This window comes from Dermacentor silvarum, chromosome 3 (assembly GCF_013339745.2).
Source record: "Dermacentor silvarum isolate Dsil-2018 chromosome 3, BIME_Dsil_1.4, whole genome shotgun sequence".
Lineage (NCBI taxonomy): Eukaryota > Metazoa > Arthropoda > Arachnida > Ixodida > Ixodidae > Dermacentor > Dermacentor silvarum.
The window spans coordinates 17,087,229-17,104,302 of record NC_051156.1 but is presented as its reverse complement, the minus strand read 5'-3'; the positions used below and the strand labels follow the sequence as shown (position 1 = coordinate 17,104,302).

At 51.1% G+C, this 17,074-nt stretch overlaps 1 protein-coding gene and 1 non-coding gene across 2 annotated transcripts in view; both read right to left on the bottom strand.

Annotated features, from left to right (window-relative positions):
* LOC119445351 (uncharacterized) overlaps nt 1-17,074 on the bottom strand; it is a 151,600-nt gene that overhangs the window by 106,351 nt on the left and 28,175 nt on the right. The window lies entirely within an intron of this gene.
* Nucleotides 5,563-5,748, bottom strand: LOC119447017 (U2 spliceosomal RNA). Its single transcript, XR_005190908.1, has one exon. It is a non-coding gene; the product is annotated as a U2 spliceosomal RNA (small nuclear RNA).

The window sequence follows — 17,074 nt, the reverse complement described above, 5'->3', positions numbered from 1 at the left end:
GGGGACGTAAAATGTACACAGGGAGCTTCAGAAGATTATACAGGAATCCCCCGAGGCTGAGTTGACATACAGCAAAGCGATACGAGAATTGAACATCAAAATCCCGAACGCAGTTACAATGGCTGTACAGGAAGCGGCATGGTTCCTTCTGCAGCTTGGCATGTCAGAGCAATCGACAGACGTGGTCCATCTCAACACACAATAGCCAGAGAACAGGACAGGAATTCGAAAGACAAATGACAAAATGGATAGAGAGGGGATAGAGGCGGCAAGCACAGACATTTGGAAGAAGAGTGCAATAGAGCGGCGCGAGGACCGACCGCCCGAACTTGAAGGGCTCAGTTACGCCGAGTACCATGGCCGATTACAATCCAACCAAGAACACCAAACGCAATCGGTCAGCCGTTCTGAAATGGCATTCGTATCCCGAGTCGAACGTGCTCAACTTCAAGCGCGAGCACGCGTGGCTCTTCCACCCATTTCGAAAAGAAATTGACATTCTAGACTGCAACAAGTTCAATGACATTTTTGACACCAACTGTCAAGCTATCATGGAGGTCAAGAAGACGTTCACACACAACGTGGATATAAACGATCTCGTCACGATGTGCGATCGCATCATCTCCGAGGATCGCGAAATGCGGGCGCAAGTAGAGGCTCGCCAAGAGGAGCAAATGCGGCAGCTGCAACAAGAATCGGAGACTATAGTCAGGATGGTCAATTGCGTCGACGACTCCGACATCAGACTGGGTGCTGAGGTATCTACCCACGCTGCCGGGCGGCCAGGGAAGCGAGAGGATGTCATGCCCATGGATGCGTTTCTCGACAAGATGCGCCTGACTAACGAGGCGCCGTACGAGATCATCAGATAGATAATTCATCGACTCACTACACGCGACTCAAACTCACTCCAAATCTTCTTCACTGGTGCGGCAGGCTGTGGCAAGAGGTTTGATTTGAAGCTCGTCGTGGACATTTACAATCGGTACTATAAGGGCCGGTCAGACGACCGCTCATCCAATGCCTACATTCCATGTGCCACGACCGGCAAGGCAGCTGACGCCCTAGGTGGAATTATTATCCACAGTGCATTTAAGTTGGTGGTTCAGTCTACGAATCTCGACAAGAGACTCAGCTCAAGTGATCTCAACACATTTCGGGCTGCCTTTAAGAACATCAAATGCATCATCATAGATGAAGTGAGCATCTCGCTTGTCATGATCGACAGCAGACTACGCAACATCTCGATGCGACTTGACGAGCCGTTCGGTGATTATGACATAATCCTATGTAGGGATCTGAGACAACTACCACCAGTGCAGGCCCCGGTGGTCTACTCTAGATCAAGACTGTCATACGCCTTCTTCACCACTCAACCGAGTCCCTGACAACATCTGTCGTTCTATGCTCTTACCAAGGTTGTGCGTCAAAGCGACGAAACATTCTCGTCATTGCTCACGAAGATTGGAGACGGATAACAACTGTCGCCCGTTGAATTGGCACTCATAGAAAGTCGTTTCATCTCTCATGCAGTCGCGAATGAGCTTGGGCCAACTCCAATCAGACTGTACTACTCCAACGCAGATACGGACGAGTATAACAAGTCTGTATTTGAAGACAGTGCAGTCTAGCGTGTCATCTTCACATCCAAAGATCACATTGTGGTAGGCACGCAGAGATGGAGCAGGCCAAACAGAACGTACTCGCTCTCAAGAAAGAGTCCACTGGATGTCTTCTCCCCACCATAACACTCTGTCTAAATTTCCTATATGTGATCACGAGGAACATCAACGTCATAAATGGACTGGTCAATGGAGCCATGGGAACCCTTCGGTACATTCAGAAGGACTTCCACGCAACCCCAGTCAGGCTCTGGATGCAGTTCGCAAACCAGAAAACGGGGTCTGTCGCACGACTCAAAGGGAAACACCACAGGGTTCAGGAGTCAGCTATAGATTCTATTTGGGTCCCATTTGAACGAGTCAAGTTCTCATGTCAACTGAAGGGAAGGGGTCTCACTCACATTCAGCTGAAGAGGGATCAGTTCCCGGTCATGGCTGCTTCGGCCATCACCTTTCACAAGTCGCCGGGGGGTACATTCAAATCGATCGTTTACGACTACAGCCCAAAGCAACCACAGGCTCTCATGTATGTGGCGCTTAACAGAGTCACCAGCTTGACGGACTGTGCCTCACGAGAGCTCGCGACAACAGTGACGGCGCAAACAACGGTGGTAACGACAGGGGTGACACCTCGACCGTAAACTTAAAGCATGGGATCTCAGAGAACAGAAACAGATCCCTAATGGACGAGTTCAGAACTGGACTCGGCGAGCATCGTCTAGAAACCATCACTATGCGATGCAATGCTCTCATCGACGGGTCGCAGTTCCCAGTCGGCTGTGTAAATGTGCGTTCGTTGCCGCTTCATGCTGCCGACGTCACACATGATCATGTGCTAGCTAAATGCAAACTCATATGCTTAACCGAGACTTGTACGAGTCTGCAAACGGCTCCACCAGAGGTGAGGGGTACCAATTTGTAACCGGGGTCAGTCGGCCGGGAAACCAAGCTGCTGGAGTGGCAATTTACGCTCAGCCAGACGTTGAGCTTACCCCAGTCGACATGGACGACGTTCACTTTGACCATGGATAAGCGTGTGCAGTCAGGTTGTCGACTGGGCTCTTTGTAGTCTGTGTGTACTTAGCCCCAAACCTCGGACAAGAATTGCCCTTGTGAATCGCATCCTACCAACAAGCGTCAGGCATCGGCCGATGGTCGTTTTCGGGGATTTCAACCAAGACGTTAGGAACAGACATACATTTGTCAGTGGTCTACAAAGTTCACTAGCGTTACAGTTGGTCACACCGACGACAGCAGCCACCACGCAGCATGGCAGCTGTCTTGATCTCGTCTTCCAGACATATCCAACCACCAAAGATCTCGAGTACATATCAGTACATTTCAGTGATCACAAGGCAGCTATCGTAGACGTCGACCCAGCCAAGCATAAGGAATTCATGAGGCATTAAAGCAAGGATACAAAGAATTCATGAATAAACAGTCCATCGTTTCCTTCAAACCACACTTTGTCAATACTTGTAAAAAAAAAATGAAGGACACTTTGCAAATTCCAAAGTGTGTTCGGCGAAAGCCTGCGCCCATTCCACTGGGAGTGTCATGCGCAAAAAACAAAACAAAAAGATGACATGGCATAGTCTGTCGAATGGCCACAGGCTTTCGCGGAACACGCTTTGGAATTTACAAAGTGTCCTTCAATTTTTGCGATAGCAAATATATGGACACTCTAAGCGCATTTCTGCCGTCGCCGTCTCCGTGAGGTTCCGTATAAAGTCCAACGGCGATAAAATCGTCGACGCGCGCCGTACGCTATGTGTGCAAGTGAAAGCGTACGAGGGTACCGGCAATCGCGGCTCAATCGCGACGGAGGAAGTCAGGCCGGAAGCGCGCGAGGCACGGGGGCGAGCCGACGAGAGGGGGGGGGGGGGGGGTGCTCCGTCTGCTACTGCTCAAGGCGCGGCCGCCGTAGATTGAAAGCGATCTGCTATGTGGGCGAAGTGTGCGCCCGCGCGGGCCTCATATTCAAAGCGATCTGCGATGAAGACAAAGTGCATGTGCTGAGTGCCGGTAGCTTCGTATGCGCTGTGCTTACGACGTTTAGTTGGCGTTGAAGCGAGACGAGAGACAGCGCGAAGGTCAATTTTCTCACGGCTGCTTGCGCGCTTTCTCACTCCGGCGTTTTCACAGCGAGTTTCCGCGGTCTTCGAGCGAGATGTGGGGCGCTATAACGTAAAATGATCCCAAACTGTTTTGATTCCAAACTCCTGACGTCAAATTTACGTAACCACCGACGCAAGCATCGGCGGTAACCCGCAGCGTTGTCTGAACCACGGTGTAAGATATATACTCTTTAGGTGAGGACACTCGCCAGACTCGATCGACCAAATAAAGTTGTAAAGGCGCGCGCCGATGGGCCCGGTGACGGCAGCGGATACCTATCGGCAGTACGACGCAACTTCAACACAGAAAGCTTTTTATTGGTTTAATCTCCCGTTGTTATAGCAACCGGTGGTTCGCGGAAATCCGAAATGATTGAGTGACGCACGAAAGTAGGTCACCGGGGAGAGGGCATGCGCACGTTCCTTGTCGGCGCACGCTCTCGCCTGCGTTCTAACTGAAGCTGCGTCGTTCCGCCGATAGCTATCCGCTGCCGTCACCGCCCCGATAGACGCGCGCTCTTGCTACTTTATCTGGTCGATCGCGTCTAGGAAGCAAGCCGAGAAGTGTCCCCACCTAAAGAGTATATATCTTACACCGTGGTCTGAACAACCCAATGAAACACTCTCTTCATTTATAGGAGGCCACCTTTGTTCGCTTTCAAAACCAATACCATTGTCTACGCTCAGCGGTTTTTCTTATCTAATTGGCTGAGAAGAGGCGACGAGGACACTCTAATGGAGAGGGTTTCGATGGGGACGAGCCATCACAGTGAAAATAGATAACCGCATGAAGAGGGTGCTGCCGGCTTCTCCGATTGGTCCGCTTCGCCTTACTTAGTTTGCGGTGGCTGGTCGAAAATCGCGGCAGCGTGCAACGGAAGGATAAGAATACCGCTGAAACGTTTCCTCAGCTAGGAAGAGTTGGCAGAGCGATGTCGTGTGCATGACGAAAGGGCTCGATAACGTTTTACTGCCACGCAAAAAGGTTTATCATGCGCAAATAAATACATGCTCACTGGCAGGTGCGAGTAGCGAGGGCCAGAGCGATCGGCGGGCAGCCATCTTCTATATCTTCTATTCCTTTCGGAACGGGCAGTCTGTGGCTATTCAGAAAATTTTTCGGTTTTTTTCGGCAAATTAATGCATTTTTTTTTGCGTACACGTCACTCTGACGTGGTGAGTTTTCGCGGTTTTGTGAGGTCGCGCGACAGACAGGCGAAATGGACGTAGGCAGAAAACATTGGACCAATATCAGAGGGCTAATGGTGAAAAGGCGTCGAATCAGGAATATCACGTTATATCAGATGGGGAGCTATCGCGGTTTTCGTGACGTCGCGTGACAGACAGGCGAAGTTGGAAGTGGCCCGAAAATGGTTTGACCCATCGTGGAGGCCGATTGCAGAAATAGGAACCAAAACAGTTTGGAATCATTTTACGTTGTAGCGCCCGTGTTCATGTTTACTTGTGCGCGTGACACCGTGCTTGCCCATTTAGTTAGTAAACGAATGTTTAAAACTTTATACGGCCCATTAAACTACTATCCTTGCTTCGTATTGCTCTGTACTAATTTGCTATCGCAATCAATGCTTCGCCTTTCGGGCGAAGCCGCGACTTTTTTACACCCTTGCTCACACCCTCGAGCCATAATTTTGCAATACTATACGCTTTCAGTAGGATGCTTACATCGCTAGCACCCTTTCATTGGCACCAAGTGTATCTTTATTCTTAACAAGGCTGTAAGTTACATACACACATATATACAGGGTGTTTTTACACCGAAGCTGTATATGGCTAGTTTCCAGCGGATCGATGTCCGTAGACCAAAAACGTGGGCCGATCCCGAAGATTGTGAAAGACCGTGCCGACCCGCGGCGGAGCGGAAGCAGGCTTCAAGCACTCTGCCACGGCGCAAAAATAAGTTTGATATCTTGGGTCGAAATACAATCCCTATCAGATATTAAGCTGATAAAAACAGATACTACACCAGGCCTCGGAAACTCCGCTGGTTTTTTGGCCACGCGAATTGCAGCGCCATCCATGAGATGGATGCGAAACCAAAATCGCTTTTCCTTTTTTTTTTCTTGTCAACCCTCTCTCAACTTTATCGTTTCTCCCTCGCCTTCAACTATCGGTGTCGCGGCTGGTGCGGCCCGCGCTCGTCGTCGGCCGTGCTGATAACGGCCAAAACGGCAGCATTTTTTTTTTCTGGCATTATGCGGTCAGTTTTGCGGTTTTCGCCTTCCGCGCTAGCAGTGTGGTCCGTGTGGTACCCTACCGTTGCGCGTTTGTCGGCTTTTCCCCACAATGTCTCGCAGCTGTCGCTGTTGTGTGTGGTTCAGTGGTGTGCGAACACATCGAGACGAAGTGAGCCATGCGACGTGAAATTGTACCGCATCCTTAAAGACAACAGGTGAGCATTGTGCAGTTTACTTCCAGGTTTTTATTCGTGATAGTAACAGTGCGCAGCCGTACATGGCTGTCCGGTGGTGAGGCAGCAGCTAGCTGATTTGAAAACACCACAATGATGCAGTAAATCGTTATGTCAACAAGCAGCGAACATAAAGCTCCTTATAAATATAGTACCACCTGTGCGTATCGCAGGGAACACGTGTGTAGGTGTGCGCTTTGCGCTTATTTCTAGATAATTGGTCGCCATCGTTTAAAAATGCGTTTCTGAGAGTTGAGGTTGACATATCGCAACTAGTACTCTGCCGTGACGCGAAACTAGCGCAGTTTTGTATGATCGAACTGCGATGTTATAATTTATGATCTTCACTGTTCTTCAGGATGGAAGCGTTCTTAAACTACGCTGGAAGGACGGATCTTATGGGTTTACCCAGAGACAAGGTCAACAACCGTAGAAAATGTGCTCAACGCACTTCACAGAGGTGGATTTTATGGACCGAGCGAGAAGCAGACCGTGAGAAGAAATTCTGTGCATTGGCCATTAGAGCAATTACAATAAATGTTTTTACATGGGCGTACATGAAACACCATCCGCGTTTTGTTGCACTCTATAGTGCGTTGCACTGTCTGCTCCAATTATGGTTTTCGCTAACGAACGCAATAAAGTGAGTCCAAAGAACTGTTGTGTTGCAAGTGGAATTATTTTTTAATACAATTTGGGCACATGCTAGCTTTATTGTAATAATGAACGCGACTGCCTGCATGAAAACGCAAAAAGAATCCACCGCGTACAAGCACGAATACACGAATGGCACGGCTGGACAGGAGAGGAGCGCGGAGCGCGCGCTTCGGCCCGGCGGTGCGTCTGATAACGCCCACGGCAAACAAAGAAAAAAGAAAAGAAAAAAAACAACCCGCCGCGGACAGCTAAAGAAAAAAAAAGAGAATTGCGTGAGGCATGAGGGGAGGGTGAGGGGAGGGTGAGGTGAGGCATGGGAGAGGGATAGGAAAGTCAAGAGGGAAAGGAGAAACGAGCGGAACAACGTTATCATAACATAGGAAGAAAAAAAGTGCTATAGCGAAAGGCCGAGGCTAAAACAAAATCGCGCCGCTTTTCTTTTTTTTTCGCCACCATAGTACCGTCATCCATCCGCTAGGGCCTAACTGAAGTGCGCCTTGGCGCTAGCGTCGACTGAGCGTCTGCTATAGCAGAACCAATGGGAGGTATAGGAAGATTCACCCCCCTGACTACACTTTGACCCACATGTCTATGCTCGCACCATACACGTGTACGCCATCCTGCGTATTCAAGCTAGTGCCTACCAATCTGAGTCTCTTCTGTCTCCTGACGTCATGCTCTACGTTGGCTCCTTTCCACAGTTCTGCTCGGACTGTGAAATGGGTAGGCCACGTGTTGTACGGTCTTAAGAGCAGCGTGCCTACCAAGAACGACGGCGTGAACAGAAAAGGGAATGGGCCCGGCGGCGGCAGAAGAAAACCACCGACCATGAGCGGGCCGCGGGCGCCAAGCGTAAGCGTGCACCCCGCCAGGACAACCAGGCGGTATGAAATGCGAACCGTCCATGCGGCCCCGATCCCGAAAACTTGGAACGTTTCAGCGGAGAAGCGGTCAACCACCACATACACAGCTTCGCTGCTCGTCCACCTTCACAGAGTGGAATGGCACTGATTTATTCATATTTTTTTTCTAGAAGGTCCAACCTTTTTTAACATTGCCTATTGCATATAGCACAATTCTAATCGAAACGTGGTTCTGGTGCAACAAAACTAAGAGGAATGAAGAATGGACGGAACTTCGTCCCAAGTCCCAAGAACGCTGGTAAGAGGACAGACAAACTTGGTCCCAAGTTTGTCTTTCCTCTCAGTTTTGTTGCGCCAGAACCACATTTCAAGCATGAACCAACTAGCCCACCATCGCATACTCCACAATTCTAATCCTTGATGTAAATTACTCGATCATTATTTCTACGAGAAACAAAATGCCCAGTCAAGTAATTCACATAATTACGCTAATGAACTTTCTATTAATTATACTTTAAAAGAGTTAAATGTTGGGCTAGTTGGTATTTTGACATGGCAATTGGGAAGGCTTTTTTCAGCCGGCTTCCCTGAGTTGGTCGTCGTGTCAGTTGCTGAAACGCTCCTCAAAAAAATGAAGCGCCGTTCTTGCAAGAATGCCGCGGAAACCGTGCTGGGCTCCCAGAAGCCAGAAGTTGTTCCGTACATGCACAAGGTCACACATTGCCTGAAAAAAGTGGCTACTCGGTTTAACGTGCCGTTGGTTTTTTCAGCCCCCAAGAAGCTCGCTCAGCTAAGCCGTCGCACCACTTGTGCAGACAAAAATGTGGGCTGCAAAAAGAACCATGAAAAACGTCCTGTTAAGTGTGCCAACAATGTCGTGTACGAGATCCCCCTATCCTGCGGTAAAGTATACATCGGCCAGACGGGGCGATGCATCAATGACCGACTCAGGGAGCATGCAAGAAATCTAGCTAATAAGGAGAAAACGCATCTTGCTGACCATTGTACTAGCTGTCCCACTTGTGAACCACTTTTCCATAGCGTAAAAATCCTAGGTAAAAGCAAGCAGAAAACCGCTCGTGAAACGTTAGAGGCTTTCTTTATCAGGAAAGCAGGTCAAGAGTGTGTAAGCGATACATCGATTACACTATACAATGCAGAAATGAAATTCCTTTCGCGCCTGGTGTAATCACTTCCTCTTTTTTGATGGTTTCCATATACGTTGTAATGATGCGCCTGCGCAGCTAGTGGACCTGTGGTTCTGGCTTCAATAAATCAGTTGTTAGTTAGCGCCTGTGTTCGTCTTCCTCTCTGTTGTGCCGTCCCGTTGCGCTGCATTTCAAGATGGCTCTTATGTTCTATTAATTACTTTATTTAAAGCGGCGAATTATATCCGGTGAGTTCGCAAGGCGTTCCAAGTGCATCCATTTGGAACGAATTCTCTCGGCTGCACCAGTTTGGAGATATTCATTTTGAGTGTGCGACGAAATGCATTAGCGTTCCAGTTACTTTCGTGCTTCAATGCATAAAACAGCGTTTTCTTAAGTGAGCTGGACTTGACGTATGTGGCACGTGGCAGTTTTCCTTCTTCTCTGTCGGTTCTGTCTATTTGCTCATTCAGATGTGGGCATATATATATATATATATATATATATTTGAGCGCTAACTGTGCAGTTCATCGTCGTCTTCATGTGTATATACCCATCCTCATAATCATCATGAATTTGTCGGGTTGGTGTTCGTGGGCTGTCTCGCGCTGTGTGACAATACAAGAGCTCTGCCTTCGTCCCGGGCGTCGTCTCACAAGTGGTGGAGCTTGCGTTGATATCCCCGTCCTCTTGCTCTACCGGTCACCCCTGGAGCTCCGCTCTGGTCGACGGTTGTGCTCGCCAACACCAGTCATGGCAGAAACCACCGCATCCACTGCTGCTACCACCTCAGCTCCGCCAGCTGGGCCTATTTGGTCCGTCACCACACTGCAACGCGGCCCTCAGGTTTTTTCTGGCCTTCGCGGCGACGACGTGGAAGACTGGCTTGACCAGTGCGACAGGGTGAGCGCTTGCAACCATTGGGACGAGTCACACAAGCTCCGCAATGTTGCCTTCTACCTGAGGCAGGTCGAGCAAACTTGGTTTTTCAACCATGAGCGCGACTTCCCTGATTGGCCAACATTTATTGCGCAGCTGCGACATATATTTGGCGCATCTGCTGGGCGCTCCGAAGTAGCGAAACAGAAGCTCGCTATATGTATACCCGCATCCAGGGAGCCGAGGAATCCTATACCTTTTACAATGAAGACGTTCTGGCCCTCTGCCGTCGCGCTCAGAGTGACATGCCCGAAGTGGAACGTATCCGCCATATCCTGAAGGGCATCAACTCCATTGCTTTTCACGCCCTTGTTATTCAGAACCCCACTTCCGTTAGTGACATCATCACGACTTGCCAACGACTTGCCACGATCTGCTCCTTTCGTCTTCCACGCGCCTCCTGCGGCGCTCACCTTACCGACAACGACGAATTGCGAGCGCTCATCCACATCATTGTGCGAGAGGAGCTTCACGGCCATGCTCCCGCCAACACCGCCATTGCGTCTTTGCGCGCTCCTCCTCCCAATTTGCGCGAAATCATCAAAGAACTGGCATCCATGCCAACTGTCACACATGCCCGGTCCCCTGCGCCTGTTTGTGCACCTTCTTACGCCGAGATTGCTTCGCGGCCTGCGGTCCCAGTTCCGTCTGCACCTGCCACCGTTGTCTGCGACCACTTGGCCTCCATGGCAGCGAAGGCCCCCGTGCAACCATACGACTCTACCTGGCGCCCTTCCCGCCGAGTATGTTTCTACTGTGACATACCTGGTCATATCTCTCGTTTCTGCCGCCGGCGCCAGCACGATGACTTAACGACGTGGCTGTTCCGCCTATGAGAGAGACTATGCGCCCAGATCGGACGCCTACGTTCCAGGACCCTATATATACTCGTCACGTCGCTAGCCCTCACTTCCGTTGTCCCAAAACATGTCCGGGTCTTCTCGCTCACCCCGTCGTCGTTCCCCGTCTCCATTCCGCCGTACTTCTTCGCCCCTGCGTCCTGCCTCCACTTCTTTCGACAACCATCCGGAAAACTAGACGCTGCAGTTTTTGGAGGAGAAACTGCGTGTTTGCGAAGTGTCCCAATTCCTCCTGCTCGCCCGACTAATTTACTCGCTGTTTGTGTGGAAGGTGTTTCTGTCGACGCTCTTATTGACACTGGCGCCGCCATCTCTGTTATTCATCGCGACCTACGCTTCCGTCTACGAAAAATGCAAACTCCGTATGTTGGTCCGGTCTTATGTGGCGCCAATGACAGTCCGATTTACCCTACCGGAAATGTACTGCTCGTGTCCTCATCGACGAAATTCACCATCATATACAGTTTACGATGCTTTCGTCGTGCGCTCATCCGATCATCTTAGGCTGGGATTTCTTGTCAGCTGCATCTGCTGTCATTTCGTGCGGACAGCCACTTATACATATTACGGACGCCGAGATCTCTGACGCTGCCGATTCCTCGCCGCCCTACCTTGTCACAGCGGCAGATTTTGTTCTTTCACCCGGCCAAGCCCGTATTCTCACCATTAGATCTAGCGAAAATATCGACGGCGACGCAGTGGTTTCCCCTTCTCAGAGCTGCATTTTTCGGGGAATGGCCGTCGCTTCTTGTCTAGTGCGTTTCTCACGCGGCTGCGCCAGTCTGACCGCCTACAACACGACGTCAGAGCCACTTCTGCTGCCGGAGGGGTCCACTGTTGCCATGCTTATCGACGCAGCACCAGTATGTGTCGTCACTGCTTTGCCTATTTCCTCTTTCGCCGAGTGTACGCCTACGGACGGTTCACCCAGTGCTCTCAGGGCCACTGTGAGTTCAGATCTGAGCCCAACTCAGACTGATGCATTGCTGACCATCTTAAGGAAACACCAATCGTGCTTTGACGTGTGTTCAGATGGCTTGGGTAAAACAACCGTGGCCGCTCATCGCATCGAAACCGACGGATCCCGCGTCATTCGTCGCCGCCCTTACCGTGTATCGCCTGCTGAACGGAAAGCTATAGAAGACCAAGTCAACGACATGCTCGCACGGAACGTTATAAGGCCTTCAGCAAGCTCTTGGTCGTCTCCTGTTGTCCAAGTTAAAAAAAAGACGGTTCGGTACGCTTTTGCGTCGATTATAGGGCACTACACAAAATTAACCGTAAGGATGTATATCCTATGCCCCCGTATTGACGATGCTTTGGATACCTTACAAGCTGCCGAATGCTTTTCGAGCCTCGACTTGCGTTCTGGATATTGGCAGATCCCGATGCATGAGCCCGACAAAGAGAAGACGGCGTTAGCAACACCTGATGGCCTTTTCGAATTCAACATAATGGCTTTTGGTCTGTGCAATGGGCCAGCCACATTTGAACGAATGATCGATACCGTACTACGCGGCCTCAAATAGAAAACCTGCCTATGTCACCTCGACGACATTGTCATCTTTTCGTCCAGCTTCTCCCAGCACCTAGAACGTTTAGACGACGTTCTCACGTGTCTAGCCAAGACCGGTCTCCAGCTCTATACTAAGAAGTATTAGGTCACGTGGTCAGCAAGCACGGCATTGAGCCATATCTCGACAAGGTCACCAACCACACCTAAAGACCTTCGCAGCTTTCTCGGATTAGCGTCGTACTTCCGCCGCTTTGTCCGTGGCTTCGCGACTATCGCAGCTCCTCTTCATAAACTCCTGACCACGACCACACCCTTTACCTGGACGGATGAATGTGAAGCCGCTTTTCAGACCCTCAAGCGATGCCTCACATCAGGACCGGTGCTTCGTTACTTTGATCCCACAGCCTCTACTATCCTCCACACTGACGCAAGTGGGCAGGGAATAGGCGCTGTCCTGCTGCAGCGGAACCACGCGTCTGAAGAGCAAGTCGTGGCCTACGCGAGTCGTACTCTTTCTCCTGCTGAGCGAAACTATACTATCATTGAACTAGAATGCCTCGCCATCGTATGGTCCATACAAAAGTTTCGCCCCTATTTATATGGCCACCAATTCACAATTGTGACTCACCACCATGCTCTGTGTTGGTTGTCCTCCCTTAAGAATTTGTCCGGACGCCCCGGCCGTTGGGTTCTGCGTTTGCAGGAGTACGACTACACTGTCACATATCGGTCTGGCAGGCAACATCAAGATGCTGACGCTTTATCTCGTTGCCCGCTGTCGCCAAATGTCCATGTCTCACCTTCCCTCCGTTCGGCACCGCCCAGCTAACCGACCACAACCATGTGCCCCGGTACGGTTCGTGACTTCGGTTGACATTCTGTCCTTAGAAGACCTCGCCTCCCTCCAACGTGCAGATACGTACTGCCGCACAATTATCGACCGGCTCACTGGCTTATCCCGTCCTCCCAACAGCCGCTTAAGACGACAACGGCACGGCTTAAACTTCATGATGGCTCATTATTGCGGCAAGTTTACCACCGCACCGGTCACCGATGGGTCCCAGTCGTCCCTCGCTCACTTCGACTGCAATTTTACAAGCTTTTCACGACGACGTAACGGCTGGCCACTTAGGATTTCATAAAACCTACGACCGCATTAATACTCGCTGTTTCTGGCCTGGCCTGTCTACTAGTGTTTCCAAGTACGACAGTTCGTGTGCGTCATGCCAACATCGAAAACGTTCGACCTCTCTTCCCGTCGGCCCTTTACAACCATTGCGGCGCCCGTCCGTTCCCTTTGAATTCGTGGGCATCGACTTATGCGGACGCCTTCCGCTTACACCCGCGGGTCACCGCTGGATTGTCACCGCCGTGGACCATCTGACTCGCTACGCTGAGACGGCAGCTCTTCCTTCTGGTGCGGCCTCTGAGGTCGCCGAGTTTCTCCTGCAAGCCATTATCTTGCGCCACGGTGCGCCTCGTGTTCTTCTAAGTGACCGTGGCAAGACATTTCTTTCCCATGTTCTAGCTGAAGTCCTGCAAGCCTCAAACACCATCCATAAGACCACCTCTGCGTAACATCCCCAGACCAATGGTCTTACCGAGCGTTTCCATCGAACTCTGTCCGACATGATCTCCATGTATGTGAAACCCGACCACACAAACTGGGACAATATACTTCCTTTCGTCACGTTTGCATATAATATTGTCGTTCAACGCACAACAAACTACAGCCCCTTTTTCCTCGTGTATGGCCGTGCACCGTCTTTTGTTTTGGACATCACCTTTCTCTCTACGCCTTCTATTCCATCCACATCTCTACCAGAGGAGTTCGCCGCCCGCGTCGCCCACTGCCGCGAAATTGCGCGCGCCCACACCGCGACCATTCAGGACAAGAGGAAAGTCCGTTGTGATGCGACCCGTTATGTCATTTCGTTCCGCCCAGGCGACGAAGTGCTCCTGTGGACACCTGCTCAAGTGCCAGGGCTCTGTGAAAAATTTCTTCACAGGTATCGCGGCCCATATACCGTGCTTCAAAGAACATCTGCCGTGAAATATCGCGTAGCTCCTGTTACCTCGGTGACTGACCGCCGTTGCCGCAGCACTGAAATTGTTCACGTCTCTCGCCTGAAGCCGTATCTTCGGCGTTCCGACCGTTTCTGACTCACTGCCTTACCGGCCGCTTTCGTGAGGGGGGAAGTTAGTGTGAGCGCTAATTGTACAGTTCATCATGGTCTTCAGGTGTATATACCCATCCTCATAATCATCATCATTTTGTCGGGTTGGTGTTCGTGGGCTGTCTCGCACTGTGTGGCAATACAAGAGCTCTGCCTTCGTCCCGGGCGTCGTCTCACAATATATATATATATATATATATATATATATATATATATATATATATACTATATTGTAAAGGCGTTTATTGCACGCATGCGTTAGGGCCAACCGTTGGATCAGTTCAACGAATCACGATCGCGAGCGGCGTAGTCCGAACGATGCGCTTGAGAGACTGACCCACTAGACAGTGCTGGTAAGGATGCTCCACTGCATCGTCCCTCGTATTCACTACAATTACCCCGGGGACGAAAAAGGGAGCCGTCCGGCGACCTAACAGTGCGTCACTGTTAATGGATCATAATACGGTTTGAGGCGCTCGATGTTGACAATGTCGCGTCCGCGACGGCGCATGTCCTAAGATGGTTCAAAGGGGTGAATCACATATTTGACGGGTGATGCACGCTCGACGATGCGGTAGGGACCTTCATACTTAGGCATTAACTTGGAAGACAGACCAGGTGCAGCGGAAGGAACTGAGAGCCACACAAGCGCTCCAGGAAGGAAGGTGGGCGCACAGGTGGTGTCACCCAAGTGTTCTTCTGGCGCTCTTGGTCAGTGGAGGTAAAGGTCCGGGCGAGGTCGCGGCACTCTTCGGCATGTCTCACCGTATCAGAAATGGGCGCACATTCAGATGCGTCGGGTTCGTATGGTAGCATTGTGTCGATGGTGTGCGATGGGTGCCTGCCGTACAATAAGAAATATGGCGAAAAACCAGTAGTGCTCTGCGTAGCGGTATTGTACGCGTAGGTGACGAAGGGCAGAATGGCGTCCCAGTTCATGTGGTCGGAGGAGACGTACATTGAGAGCATGTCGCCGAGCGTATGGTTGAATCATTCCGTGAGTCCATTGGCTTGAGGATGGTACACCGTTGTTGTGCGATGAAGAACGTGGCACTCTGTGAGAACGGCTTCAACTACTTTGGAGAGGAAGACACGTCCGCGCTCACTGAGCAGCTCCTGGGGTGGCCCATGACGTAGGATGAATCGACGAAGCAGGAAGGAGGCAACGTCGCGCGCTGTAGCTGCCGGAAGCGCCGCAGTTTCAGCGTATCGTGTGAGGTGGTCAACTGCCACAATGGCCCAGCGGTTTCCAGCCGATGTCATGGGAAGGGGCCCGTACAAATCTATACCGACGCGCCCAAAGGGCCGGGTGGGGCAAGGTAATGGTTGCAGCCCAGGTGGCGAGAGGCGGAGTGAAGATTTCCGGCGCTGGCAATCGGGACAAGAGCATACGAACTTTTGAACGTAGCTGTACAACCCTCGCCAGTAGTACCGCTGTTGAAGGCGCTGGTAAGTCTTGAAAACGCCAGAGTGGGCACACTGGGGATCGGCGTGGAAAGCTGCGCATATTTTGGAACGCAGGCTGCGAGGCACTACTAACAACCACTGGCGACCGTCGGAGCTGTAATTGCGCCGCTGAAGCAGGTCATCGTGAATGGCGAAATGGCGAGCTTGACGGCGCAACGCGCGGGTGGTTGACCTGGTCGATGGATCAGAGAGCCAGCCTATAATCGACGCAATACAGGGATCCTTGCGCTGTTCGGAAGCGATGGTGCGAAGGTCGATAGAAGACGCAGTCAACCGAGATATATTGTTGTCAGCCAAGGGAGAGGGCATCGGCGTCCGAGTGGTGTCGTCCGCTGTGGTAGAGTACGCGGATATCGTTGTTTTGCAGGCGAAGTGCCCAACGTGCAATACGGCCGGACGGATCTTTCAATGACGCCAGCCAACATAGTGCGTGGTTGTCCGTGAAGACATCAAATGGGCGGCCATACAAATATGGCCGGAACTTAGTAAGAGCCCAGATTATCGCGAGACATTCTTTTTCAGTCACGGTGCAAATATTCTCGGCTTTCGTAAGCGTTCGGCTGGCATAAGCAACGACATACTCAGGGAACCCTTGCTTGTGTTGCGCGAGGACAGCGCCAAGGCCAACACCGCTGGCATCTGTGTGGACCTATGTAGGGTTTGTCCGGTCGTAGTGGCGCAAAATTGGGGAGGAAGTCAGAAAATGACGAAGACTCGCGAACGCCTCGTTGCACTCTGATGGCCACGAGGTGAGAAGCCCGTTGCTCCCTAGGAGCTTCGTCAGGGGCGATACGATGGCGGCGAAACTCCGAATGAAGCGTCGGAAGTAAGAGCATAGACCGATGAAAACTGCGCAATTCTTTGATGAACGTTGGCTTCGTGAATTCGGCAACGGCGTGAAGTTCGTCGGGGTCGGGGGAGAATTCCGTTCTTAGATACGACATAGCCAAGTATCATGAGTTGCTGTGCAGCAAATCGGCACTTCTTTATGTTTAATTGTAGGCCGGCGTTCGATAAACACGTCAAAACACGCCGGAGGCCTTCGAGGTGCGTGGTGAAGTCGGGCGCGAAAACGACAATGTCGTCAAGATAACACAAACATGTGTGCCACTTTAAGCCTCGCAGAACTGTGTCCATCATGCGCTCGAATGTCGAGGGCGCCTTACAGAGTCCAAAGGCATGACGTTGAACTCATAAAAGCCGTTCGGCGTGATAAAGGCTGTTTTCGGCCGATGACTTCTTCCGTAGGCACTTGCCAATAACCGGAGACGCAATCCAGA